The sequence below is a fragment of the Helianthus annuus genome, chromosome 10 (assembly GCF_002127325.2).
Source record: "Helianthus annuus cultivar XRQ/B chromosome 10, HanXRQr2.0-SUNRISE, whole genome shotgun sequence".
Taxonomy (NCBI): Eukaryota; Viridiplantae; Streptophyta; class Magnoliopsida; order Asterales; family Asteraceae; genus Helianthus; species Helianthus annuus.
In genome coordinates, this window is record NC_035442.2 from 64,891,140 (window position 1) to 64,904,250 (window position 13,111).

Consider the following 13,111-nt stretch of genomic DNA (forward strand, 5'->3'; position numbering starts at 1 on the left):
GGTAACGTAATATCCTCTTGACAATAATCATGTGCGATTCTCTCGGGTTAGACTGAAATCTTGCTGCGAGGCACGTTGGGTACATGATGTCAGGACGTGAAGCAGTTAGGTACATCAAAGAACCTATCATGGATCGATAAAGTGTCTCATCAACCCTGTCTCCGGTGAGATCTGGGTGAATCCCATGATTAGTCGCAAGTGGGGTAGCAACTGGAGTAGAACTTGACATTCCAAATTTCTCTAGAATATCATGCACGTACTTCGTTTGATGAATGAAAATTCCTTCAGGAAGTTGTTCAACTTGTAATCCCAGAAAGAATTTCATCTCCCCCATTGAAGACATTTCAAATTTCTGCTTCATCACTTGTTCGAAATCTTTGCATAATTTCTCATTTGTTGACCCAAAAATTATATCGTCCACATAAATTTGTACTATCAGAAGATGACCATCAACGACTTTAGTGAAGAGAGTGGCATCCACTTTTCCACGTATGAACTGGTTAGCGAGTAGGTGTTGAGACAAAGTCTAGTACCAGGCTCTCGGCGCCTGATGTAGACCATACAACGCTTTGTCCAGCAGATAAACTTTGTTCTTGTGGATTGGGTCAGTAAAGCCCGGCGGCTGACCAACATAAACCTCCTCTTTGACCTTCCCATAAAGAAACGCTGATTTAACATCTAACTGGAATACTTTGAAATTCTTCCAAGACGCAAATGCTAGGAAAATTCTGATAGCCTCTAGTCGTGCGACAGGAGCATAAACTTCGGTAAAATCAATCCCCTCCTGTTGACTAAAGCCCTGAACAACGAGTCGAGCTTTGTTTCTTACAACCACTCCTCTATCGTCCCTCTTACATTTGAAAACCCATTTTGTATTGATTTTTCGTTGACCCTCCGGCAAATCCACTAACTTCCACACACCTAACTTCTCAAACTGACCTAACTCTTCTTGCATTGCTATGACCCAAGAGTCTTCAGTAAGCGCCTCTTTGTAAGTCCTCGGTTCGACCTGCGAGATAAAACAACTTAATGAAAATTCAGTTTGTAAAGGTGCTACTGTAGTATAAAAACATGTTAAGCCCTGGTCAATTTGACGTCTCGTCCGAACGCCCGATTGCAATTCTCCTATTATCAACTCCTCTGGATGATAAGAAAGAGTTCGCGGCATCACTTCACTTGGAACTTCTACATTTCCCTCCAGATTAGTAACATTCTGCTCTGCATCTTGATCACCAACTTGGTTTGTTTGACTTGACAACTGGATCTGCTCCCCCTCAAGATCTGAATCACCATGGTCAAAAACTGGCATATTTTCAGCTTCTTGATCATCATTCACCTCCGACTGATTACCAGGAGCAACTTCATCATCATGTTCACCAGCGTTACTAGGACCTGCTTCATTATCATTTGAAGTCTCCCGAGGTCTTCTAGAATACTCTGCTGGGAACCTGAGCGTCGATTCATACTCTCGTAAAATATCCAGCTCATCAAAGAAATCTTCCTCTTCCTCTGATTCTTCTTGTTAGTGCACTACATCTGTTGATTCCGTCTAAGGGTCTAGGATCAGGTCTTACATTGTATTGTATAACATAGGGCACGTTATACGAGAAAACGAGAGTCTGTATAGGTGTTAGGAGCTAGGATCGCTTATAGGGTCACACAAGACTTGAGTCGCTTATATGATCATATGTGGGTCGCTTATGTATCAAGCCTGGACCGCTCATGTGACACATGACCACATGAGCGGACCCAGAAGCCTATATATAGGGTTGATTGGGGCGATCCTCATAGGGAAGTCCTTGTATTCCACGCCGAAGCTCTGCCGGTGTGACGATCGAGCTGTAAATCGTTTCTAATCAATACAAAAGATAGTTAGGAGGAAGAACAAGCTATATCTACTTGCTTTTCTTATTATTCCGCATCTGAATTGCAAGAGTAAACCTCTGAACGACTCGTTCGGGTTAGCAAACGATCCTACAAGTGGTATCAGAGCTTGGCAGGAGGTTTCCTGCAGATTATAGCCGGATTTCACTGTTTCTTCTCACTTCTACACCTTCTTTTCTCATTTCCAGGAGATTTCACAGTTGAATTTCATTCAAATTTTCACAGATTGTTCATTATCATACCGAGACAAACCCTTGGAAGTTTCAGACCAAAATTGAGCTTAAAAACAGATCAAAACTTGTTCGTAATATGGACCACTCGAATGACGTCATAGTGAACCGCTCATAATTCAGTGTTTTGGACCGCTTATTAATACAAAATTGCCTCTGAACCGCTCCAAAATTAATCACCTGGATCGTTCATAGTACATTCATGGACCGCTCGAAATTTTACTCTTGAACCGCTCTTGTGAACATTGTTGGATCGCTCGAGTAGTTATTTCTGGATGGCTTATAAGACAGTTTTTAGATCGCTCAAAATCAGTTTGAGGACCGCTCTTAGATTAAGATTTCTAGACCGCTCCAAAGAATTGTTTTGGGTCGCCTTTCTGTTCACTGTAGAACCGCTTTTCTGACAGTTGTTTTAAAAATCGTGTTAAGTCATCATAAATTCTGAGTTTTACAACGCCTTTGCTACATCATCATCACCAGCCGCGATTGCTCAAGCTATGAACCTGGAAAATGAGACTGGAACCACCCAGAAACCCCCGAAACTGATGAGTATTGAAGAATACTACGGGTGGAAGGATCGTTTTGAAAACTGGGTACAGGCAAATCATCTCAGATCGTGGGAATGCATATTGGAAAAGTACACATTGCCTCGAATAGAGTTGCAAGTCATTAAACAGATATCTGAATTCTCAGAACAAGAACGTGCAATGTATAAAGCAGAGAAAATGATGATCAATCTGTTACAACAGGCGATTAAAGAAGATATATTCATTCTGCTACAACACGACAAAACTGCAAAATCAATTTGGGATGCTCTTAAAGTAAAATTCGAGGGTAGTGAAAGTATGATCAAAAGCAAGAAGGCATTGCTTAAAAAGGAATTTGATTTGTTTAGCCGTTTGCCAGGAGAGGATACTAAAAAGCTTATTAAGAGATACTGTCACTTAGTGCGTTCGTTATCGATGTTGGGAGTTGAAAAAGGTCGTGAGGAATGAGTTGATAAATTGGCTGATGCGTTACCTCAGAAAGAGTGGGGAACGTATTTGATGATACTGAAAAACACAGGTGTTTATGAAAAACTTACAATTGGTCAGTTTATTGAGAAAATGGAGAGTCAGGATCTTGAGCAGCAAAAGATCGCGAGGATGAATAATCCTAGTGGTCAACAAGATGTTAAAATGTACTATAAAGGTAGTATTCTAGTTTCTGAAAATGAAAGAAGTCCAAAGATTCAAACCGCTTTCAATGCTGGAGATTCATCAGAAAAAGTTGATCAGGGTTCAAACAAGAGCAGCAGCGGGTTTTCATCGTTTCCAAGTGTGAATCCAAAAGAAACTAACACAAGTTTTCAGTCTCAGAGTACAAAAACTGGAAACGGATATGTGATTCAATGCAACATAGCTCTCAACCTTCCAGAAGGTCAAAGCTTCTTCGAAGACACTGCTAAAGATCATATGGCACTTCTAGGTTCAGTTCTGTTATCTTATGAAGGTCTTGTTGCTGGTCGGATCGGAAATCCTATGCTCACCAAAGAGGATTACGATCAAATAGACGCCGAGGAAATGGAACTTATGGATATCAAATGGTGTCTTGCGAGTGTTCTTCGTCGGGCTGAGAAATTCAAAACCATTACCGGGAGAAATGACTTTCTTGATGCACATGTTTCTACTTTAGGTTTTGATAAATCTAAAGTTACTTGTTTTCGATGCAGGGAGAAGGGCCATTTCAAGCGGGAGTGCAAAGGAAGAGAAGCTAGCGGAGCACATAATCCATTCGGGAAAGATGATTACTACCGCAAAGCTATCTATCAACAAGTTGGTCAATCCCAAGAACCGCAGACAGCTCATGGGAGAAAGATTGAAGATTCCAAAAGAGCATGTGTTGTAGATTTCAGCTGGAGTGATTACATATCAACTGAAGCCACAGCAGAACGAGTTATCGATCAAGATGATGAGAAACTACCAGAAGGTTTCAGTTGGGATATGTTCGTGGATGAAAAGGGAGGTTTTAAAGCTTTCATTGCCAAGATCGTCCGAGAGCCAAATTTGTTTGCTACTTGGATGAGATCTATTGGAGAGAATGTGTCAAGTGGAGATGAAAAGTCTGTGTCATCTGTTGAAAGTTCAGATAATACTGATAGACTTTCAGAACACTCTGAGGATGTGTCAGATAGTTCAGATGAAATTGTACAAGATGAAACTGTTCAAGAACAGAATGTTGTATTTGACAAAACACCATCTGATTCTGGTGTTTTTGATGATGATTCTGAAAAATCTGTTCAATTTGATCAATCACCAGATCATAGTAGCAGTGATGATGAGGAAGAGAAACATATAAATATTGCAAAATCTCATATGTCTCCTGAAAGTTTTCATTTTTATTTTGCAGAAAAAATGTAGAAACTAAAAGAGAAACAAGCTGCTAAAGAACAACAATCTGAATCTGAAAGTGATGTTCAGAATGCTGAAAATGTTGCTGAGAAGATTGGTGAGGTTGTGAAAGAAATAGAAAAGGTGATTGAAGTAGAAAAAGTGATTGAAGTTGTAAAAACAGTCGAAGTTGAAAAAATTGTTGAAGTCGTCAAGCCATGTGAGAAGTGTCTGGAAGCCTGCAAAGAGTGTGCAGCAAAAGATGATATCATAGCTGAGTACGAGAAAAAGAAAGAGCAGTTACTGTTTAATCTCAATTATGTGAAGGAATCGTACGATGTGTTGAACAAAACAGTAACTGGTCTCCAAAAGACAAACACAGAAAGAGAACAGGCGCTGACTATGATGAATGCAACTTTAATGTCGAAGCAAAAAGCTATAAATTTCTACATTGAAGAAAGTGCAAAATGGAAGCAAGAGTTGGAAACTGAAAAGATTGAAAATGAGAGGATTAGGAGGTTATTGTTGAGCTATTCTACCTCTGATTATGTTATTGATCGTGTTTACCCAACTGTTGCAGGTATGGAAGCTTTTCAAGATGAGAAGCCGAAAGAAAAGAAAGACTGTGGTAAGAAAACAACTGTTAGCTATAACAAGTGTCCGCCTCCAATTTGGGATTGGTATTCACCTAGGAAACCAAATGAGGAGCAACTTGCAAAAGCAGTCAATATAAAGCTTAAAACCGACACAAATGACATCTTACCAGAAAACATTGATGTGACGTTTACCTTATCCGATACTGATCATGAGTCTGAAATAATCAAAAAGGTGGTAGATCAGGTGTTGGATACTGATGAGGAGACAGAGTCGAAATCTGAGTCTGAAAAGCCAGAGTCGTCTGTCAACAGTCAAAATTCGTCGGTTAAACGGTCTTATAGTAAAGAATTTTTGTTATCAAAGGCAGATTTGAATAATGAAACATTCGAAGTTGTTTATACTTTGAATGGTTCTGACAAATTATATTATAACAAAGAGTTTCCGATAATGAGTATCAAAACGGAATTAATCAACAAAATTTTTAAACTAATAGAAGTTAATATTCCTGAATTAAAAGTTTTGAAAAATTTTGATAAACCTAAAAAATATACTTCTAGAGTTCAACAACGTTTAAACAAGAAAAAAAGGTTACAATTTTGGTCCTGGTTTTCCAAATAAACCTAACCAAAATCGTAGCTACAAAAAGAAAGGTTTAGGTTTTGTTCCACCAGAAAATTACAAAAATGAGAACAATTCTAAATCAAATACTGAATTTGTGACAGGTGGAAGCTCGGAAGATGAACAGCAGAAACCATTTTGGAGACAGACTAACAAAGAGTTTCTTGCTGAGAGGAAAAAGAATGGAACTGGAGTATTTCATCCGAGAAATACTCAAACCTGTTTTAAATGCAGTGAAGCTGGTCACAATGCATCGAATTGCTCAAAAGAGACCAAAGCAAAACAGGAAGAATCTCAGAAGTTAAAAGAAAAAGTAGTTGAAAAATCTGAGAAATCCAAAATTTTTAAAAATTCGAAACATGAAGTTGGGGAATGTTCAAAAACAGAAAAAAAGAAAAAAGAAAAATTTTACAAAAGAAAAGGAAATGACAATCAAGTGTGGGTTGCAAAAAGGGTAGAAGAAAAAATCGGCGATGAATCTGGTTCCACAAAACCAGAAGAGCCATAAGTTGTGGAGAAAGTTTTAGTGAATGATGATGTTTTTCCATCATTGAAGTTTGAGGAGGTTAAAAAGAAAGTTGGAAAAATTGAAATTTCAAATCAATTTTATAAGGATGAAAAAGAATTTGATGTCGAGAAAACATTCAACGGGAATGTTAAAAATATTTTTGGGAAAATGTTGAGTGGGAGAGCTAAAGGGGTAAAAGATTTTTACGCAACTAAAAAGGCGACATACAACCCTACAGCTGAAGAGTTGAAAGCCCTCAAGTCTGAGAAGACTTGGAGGGAAGTTTGTTTCCCAGAATAGTCAAAGGACTATGCCGGAGATCCCAAGTTTATATCGTGGATCATGAATCGGCATCTTTCTAGTATTTGAGAAGTTTGAATGTTTGTGTTAAATGTTTGGATGTTTTTACAGGTGAAAGGACTACGCCGGAGCTTCCAAGTGGTTAATTGCGAAGCAGGAATCGGCATTCTGATTGGTAAAATGGTGATGTAGACGTAATATTCCTACAATTGGTAGTTTTTGGGTATCTACAAGTGGTAATCTTGATCCCACAAGTGGTATTTGTGGTCAAATTTTGAGATGCTTAGATACTTTGAAGTAATTACATTTACAAGTGGTACAGGAGGTTATTAAATGCAAATGGTAAATCAGGGACATTAAATTGTACTTGATTCACTATTCATGGCAAAAGATAGACAAGATGATGAACCACATCCCCGTTCTTAATATTGATACTCTTACAAGTGGTTGTTATCAACACAAATTCATTTTCCGGAAAAATCATTTTGATTAAAACAAACTTAAGTGTTTTGTAATCTAAATGAGAAAATGATTTGTGAAAGGGGGAGTTCAGATTGTTTATGCCTAGTGAATGGCGATTTGATGTGATTCAGTGTCAGTTGTCAAGTTTCTGTACAGTTTGTTTTGCATTTTATGTTTCTAGTAGGTCAAGAATCTTGTAGTTTTCAAATTTTCTTTAAAATGTGTTTGCATTTTAGGGGGAGTAGGGAAATTTCAGAAAATCCAAAAACATTTGAAAAATTTGAAAAAAGCCAAAAACTCGATAAAATTCAAAAATGAGTTTTTGTTGCGAAAAAGAGGAAATGATAGTATATCAGTAGACTTTCACGGCACGCTAAAGAAATGTAAAGTTAAAAAGAGTTAAACAATCTTACTGCGGGTGTGTCAGTAGATTTTTGCACATTTAGTAAATTGAAACGAGATATAAACCTAATTCAAACTTGCTTAATTCGTGGGTAACTATTCTTGGATATATGGGTAACCCCTGAAATCTTGTTTGAAAGGTCCCGTATTCTGAGATACTAGGTCTTTATACTCAGTGATATCTGGGGTATTATCCCGGGACTTCTGCTGTATGGAAGTACTGACCTAGTCCCGGGATAATACTTTCTGCTAAAGCTTTGAAACATAAGCTTCGCCCTCAGCATGCTGATGAAACAATAAAATTGATAGTCGCTGCTGTTGAAATGCAAAAAGATCCTCTAAAGGGGACCCACCAAAAGTCGAGCCGTCATCTCTCTGCTGAACGGAAGTTCTGACCTGAGCTCTCACGGTTTCGCATTTAACCCCGTTACAGATATCATCTGTGGTATACTCACCTGTAAGACTGAATATTTGGGATCTGGATACGGGAGTATATTCAAGTGGAGTGATACACAATTAAGTTTAAGTCTCTAAAACATTAATATCGTATCTCGAATCGATTGAAATTTGTGTTGAAAATTTAAGAGGACAAACATACTGACAATCTAGGTAAATTGTTTAAAGCTTAAAATGAAATCTAGCTTAACGGTGTTGGTGATTTGTCTCATAAACTGATATGATCCTCTTGCACGAACTCACAAAAATATTGTCTGTAAATATTTTATTTCTTTATGTTTTTATTTTCTAAGTGGTGTCAGATAATGTCTCTCAGAAAATCCAAAAAGATTTTTGGGTATTTTAGTTTAATTTTGAAAAAGTCAAAAAGATTTTCGACAACTGATGTTGGAAAACTGATTTTCAAAATTCCAAATGCTAAACATGATGAGCAACATTTGAGGGGGAGTATGTGTATAAATCAAATTGTTTTCGATAAATCTAACCTTCTTCAAGTGGTTCATCATAGATTGTTTTGAGGGGAGTCATATGTTGGTGCAGAGGTATCTGATATGTGATAAAATTAGAAAATTTATTTCTGGGTTAAGATTGTGCAGGTAGCCAGGTTTCGATCCCAGAAATTAATGCTAAAGATCTTTGATAGAGCCAGGATATTCGATTCTAAAAGTCTGTGAAGATCAGATTCTGATTCTGAAGATCATGTCAAACTGATGATGCTGATGAACTTAAGGAATCAAGAGATCTGATCAAGAGAATTAGAGGAGTTTACTGCCAGACAAAGATCCTGAAGATGTTACTGAAGAACAAAATAATACCAGTAAATCTAGAAGGGGAGTCTGAAGATAGAGAGAAAGAGAAAGCCCAGAGACTGATCAAGACTAAAGATGAGAAGACGGTGCTCAATAGTTGACTCCATCAACATCTGAGGGGGAGTCTGTTAGTGCACTACATCTGTTGATTCCGTCTAAGGGTCTAGGATCAGGTCTTACATTGTATTGTATAACATAGGGCATGTTATACGAGAAAACGAGAGTCTGTATAGGTGTTAGGAGCTAGGATCGCTTATAGGGTCACACAAGACTTGGGTCGCTTATATGATCATGTGTGGGTCGCTTATGTGTCAAGCCTGGACCGCTCATGTGACACGTGACCACATGAGCGGACCCAGAAGCCTATATATAGGGTTGATTGGGGCGATCCTCATAGGGAAGTCCTTGTATTCCACGCCGAAGCTCTGCCGGTGTGACGATCGAGCTGTAAATCGTTTCTAATCAATACAAAAGATAGTTAGGAGGAAGAACAAGCTATATCTACTTGCTTTTCTTATTATCCCGCATCTGAATTGCAAGAGTAAACCTCTGAACGACTCGTTCGGGTCAGCAAACGATCCTACACTTCTCTCATGTCAAACGATTCCCAAAGTTTGTCATAATGATAACGCCATGAATCACCAGGATTCTGTGGCGGCATAGTGTACCCCTGACATTCAACATTCGCTGCTTCAATAATACGCTTTTCACTTGGAACAAAGACACGCCGTGTAGGACCTGAATATCCAACAAATATTCCTTCAAAGCTCTTTGAACCAAACTTGCCATTAGGCTCTATCACCGTACAGGGTGACCCAAACGGTTCTAGATACTTCAAATTCGGCTTGCGTTTATTGATTAGCTCAAAACACGTCTTGTTGAACTTCTTTACAGTAAGAACTCTGTTGAGAGTATAGCATGCAGCAGAAACAGCTTCAGCCCAGAAATTAATTGGTAACTTAGAATCTGCAAGCATCGTTCTGGCTATCTCGATTAGCGTCCGGTTCTTGCGTTCTGCAACTCCATTTTGCTGAGGAGTGTACGGAGCACTAAACTCATGCAGTATACCTCTTTCATCACAGTATTCCTCCATCTTACTGTTTTTGAACTCAGTACCATTATCACTTCGAATTCTACAAATCGGTCTCTAGTACAGATTCTCAATTTTCTTAAACAATACCATCAAACTATCAAAGGTTTCGTCTTTTGTTTTCAAAAACATGACCCACGAAAATCTGGAGTAGTCATCAGTCACGACCAAACAGTAGGAATCTCCTGTTATACTTTTGACGTTCACTGGACCAAATAAATCCATATGAAGTCTTTCCAAAGGTCTTGAAACTGAATTGACTTGTTTTGTAGGGTGTGACTTTTTCTTTTGTTTGCCTCTGACACAACTTATGCACTCCCCTTCCAGATGAAAACCTTTAATATTCACTCCAGTGACCAAGTCGTTATGCACTAAGTGATTCATTTTCCTTAGGTGAATATGCCCCATCTTTCGGTGCCATAACCTTGACTCTTTTTCCATTGCTCTGGACACAAAACAATGAGCCTGACCCGTGGTTGTAGTAGCAACGCTCATGTCCAACACGTACAGATCGTTGACTCTTGGTGCCCTCATGATGATCCACTCTTCAGGTATCACAAATCCCGGTTTCAAGATCAAACATTCTTTGTCAGTGAAATGAGTAGTATACATCCTGTCACAGATCTGGGAGATACTCAGTAGGTTGTTCTCCAACTCAGCGATGTAGTTAACTCTCTCAAACGTTATAACGCCATTTGACAACGTTCCTTCACCTGTGATCCTGCCTCCTTGATTACCCGCAAAACCCACATAACCACCATTAATGTTATTCACATCATACAGCAATGCGGTCTTCCCTGTCATATGCCTTGACACTCCACTATCCATTATCCACCTGGATACAAGTTTTGGAAGATCCTGCACATAACAAATCATCATTTAAACAACGTCAAGAAAGATGCCGATTCATGCTTCGCGATCCAGGAAGCTCCGGCAATTCAAACTGTTTAGTCAAACATGGTATCCACCCAGGCCTCATCAGCCTTAGGTGTAACCGTGACTTTAGCAATTTGAATTTTGAAATTCTTAGACTTAAGAGGTGGAAATTGTGCATCATAATCAATCGTAATTGATTCTTCAGCCTTTTTCACCTCAGAAGTTGAAACTTTCTTCTCAACTTTAGGTTCAATTTTAGGTTTCCACACCTGTTGACCTACTGCAACCCTCTTATAAAATTTATCATTTTGATTTACCAACTTCTTTACGGGTTCAGTTTTTACTGTCAAGTTGTCAATTTGAACATTTTTCTTCCCAACAACTTTCTTCCCAACATATATCGGTGTTTTACCCTTTACATCAACTTTCTTTTGTTGAACCTTCACAGCTTCAGTCTTAGGCTTCACATATGTACACTTTCGTGCAATATGACCAACCTGTTCACATCTAAAACAAGTACGAGTATCAGCTACCCGACTCGTGCCTTCAGACTGAGCCTGTGACGCTCTCTTTTCAAAAAATTCTTTGTTTGATTTTGAAAAAATTACTTTTTCTTCATCAGCAAGTGAACTTGAACTATTCACAAACTTTTTCTTTCGACAAACCTCTTGTTTGGAACATTTCTTTTCTGAAATGGTTTACCCCCCTGATAACCACCCGACCAATTGTTTCTGTTGTTATTGTAAAAACGTGGTGGATAAACAGTTTTCTTGTTGTAAACCCTCTCTTTCTTTCGACTCAGATTGTTCACTGCTGACAACTCGACTTCGACCAGTTTGAAAACATTTGTCAATTTGTTCAAATTAACATTCTCTAATGGAAACTCAGAATCCGAAAACAACTTATCCGATCCTGACATCTTGTACATGACAAGATCAGATTCATCATGTAAGTTGTTTTTGGACTTTTGCTTCGGAATGTATTTGTCTAGAAAACACCCATCCTCCTCAGAAGTGTCACAATCCGGTTTAAGCACTTTGTCTACCACACTTTTCACCACATCACTTTGGACACCCTCGTCATTGGAAGACGTGAACGTGACATCAATGTTTTCAGGAAGTGTAACATCACTTTCTTCCTCAAGTTCAACCAACCCAGATTCCTTTTTAGTGTAATTGTGCAATATCGGCGGTGGAACTTTGTGAAACCCTACACCGGTACCATCTGAAAACACATCCTCTCCAGCTTTGTTTTTTCCTATAGGTTTAGGAACAATATTCTGCAACACAAAGCTTGCAAAGTTATAACTGTTAAGTTTCAACTGAATTCGCTCATTCTCTATTTCAGCTTCTTGAACTTTGAGTTTCAATTTAGCGATCTCATCCAGTTGTTTACTAATTGATTCTTCTTTTATTCTCACCACAGCTCGCAAATGTTCATTTTCTTTAAACGTTTTACCATTTCGTTCATCACTTTCTTTAACTGTGGTTTTGAGCTTTTCAAATTTTTTAGAAATTTTACGGTTTTCAAGAATTAACTTTTCATTTTCAGTTTTAACCTTTTCATGATCAATTTTATCTTTTTCCATTTGAGAAGTTAACTCTTTGATTCGTTCAGTTGAAGCTCTCACAGTTTTGTCACGACCGAGTATTTGATCCTCAACACTGCTGACCTTGGCTGTCAGGCTTTTAATTTTCTCATTGTTGAGGTACGTGACAGTACTACAGAAATTGCATTCTTTTGTGCAATTTTTGCAATCAATGTTTCCATCAATCTTCTTACCTAACGCATTAGCTGACACATTTTGACTGAACTGATCCTTAGACTCAGAAACAGAATTAGGATCTACCTCAAGTGCTTTTGCAGCTAGCACTTTGTCAGCCATCTTTCCCAGATTTTCAGCTGTCAACTCTTGCGCAACATCGATCAAACCCGTATCAATCTTCTTCACTTCATCAATCTCTTCTTTTTCTTTCTTTTCTTTCTCCTCTTTTTCTTTCTCTTTCTCTTCTTCAATCATCTTTGACGTTGGTGTTCCCCACCACTTGTGCTGCCAATATTCATCTTCTTCTTTATACTCCTTGATGATGGCCTCGATATCAAGCGTTTTGTCATCAATTGCAATGTTGCCATACTTATCAAGATAGCACTCTCTGTCTGGATCCCATCTATTCGCTCTTTTTGCCTCTAGATATACACCAGAAAGTCTGATAATCTTGGTTTCAGCAACCATCTTCCGGTATTTATACTTCTGTTCGTCTGTTTGATTATCTTTCCATGGAATAGGCTCATTCTTCGCCATAAAAGCATAACCAACAGCATCATCTTCTGGTAAAACCTCTTTGCTCCAATCGTAACCCTCATCATCATAAATCACAGCTAAAGCCCTCGATTTGTCTCTGTTCTCTTCCTGCTGCTTCAATCTGGGCGGATCAGATTTATTCTGATGGTAGATTGCCTTCTTGTAATAGTTATCTCGAAACGGATTTTCTGACTCATCAGCATACACA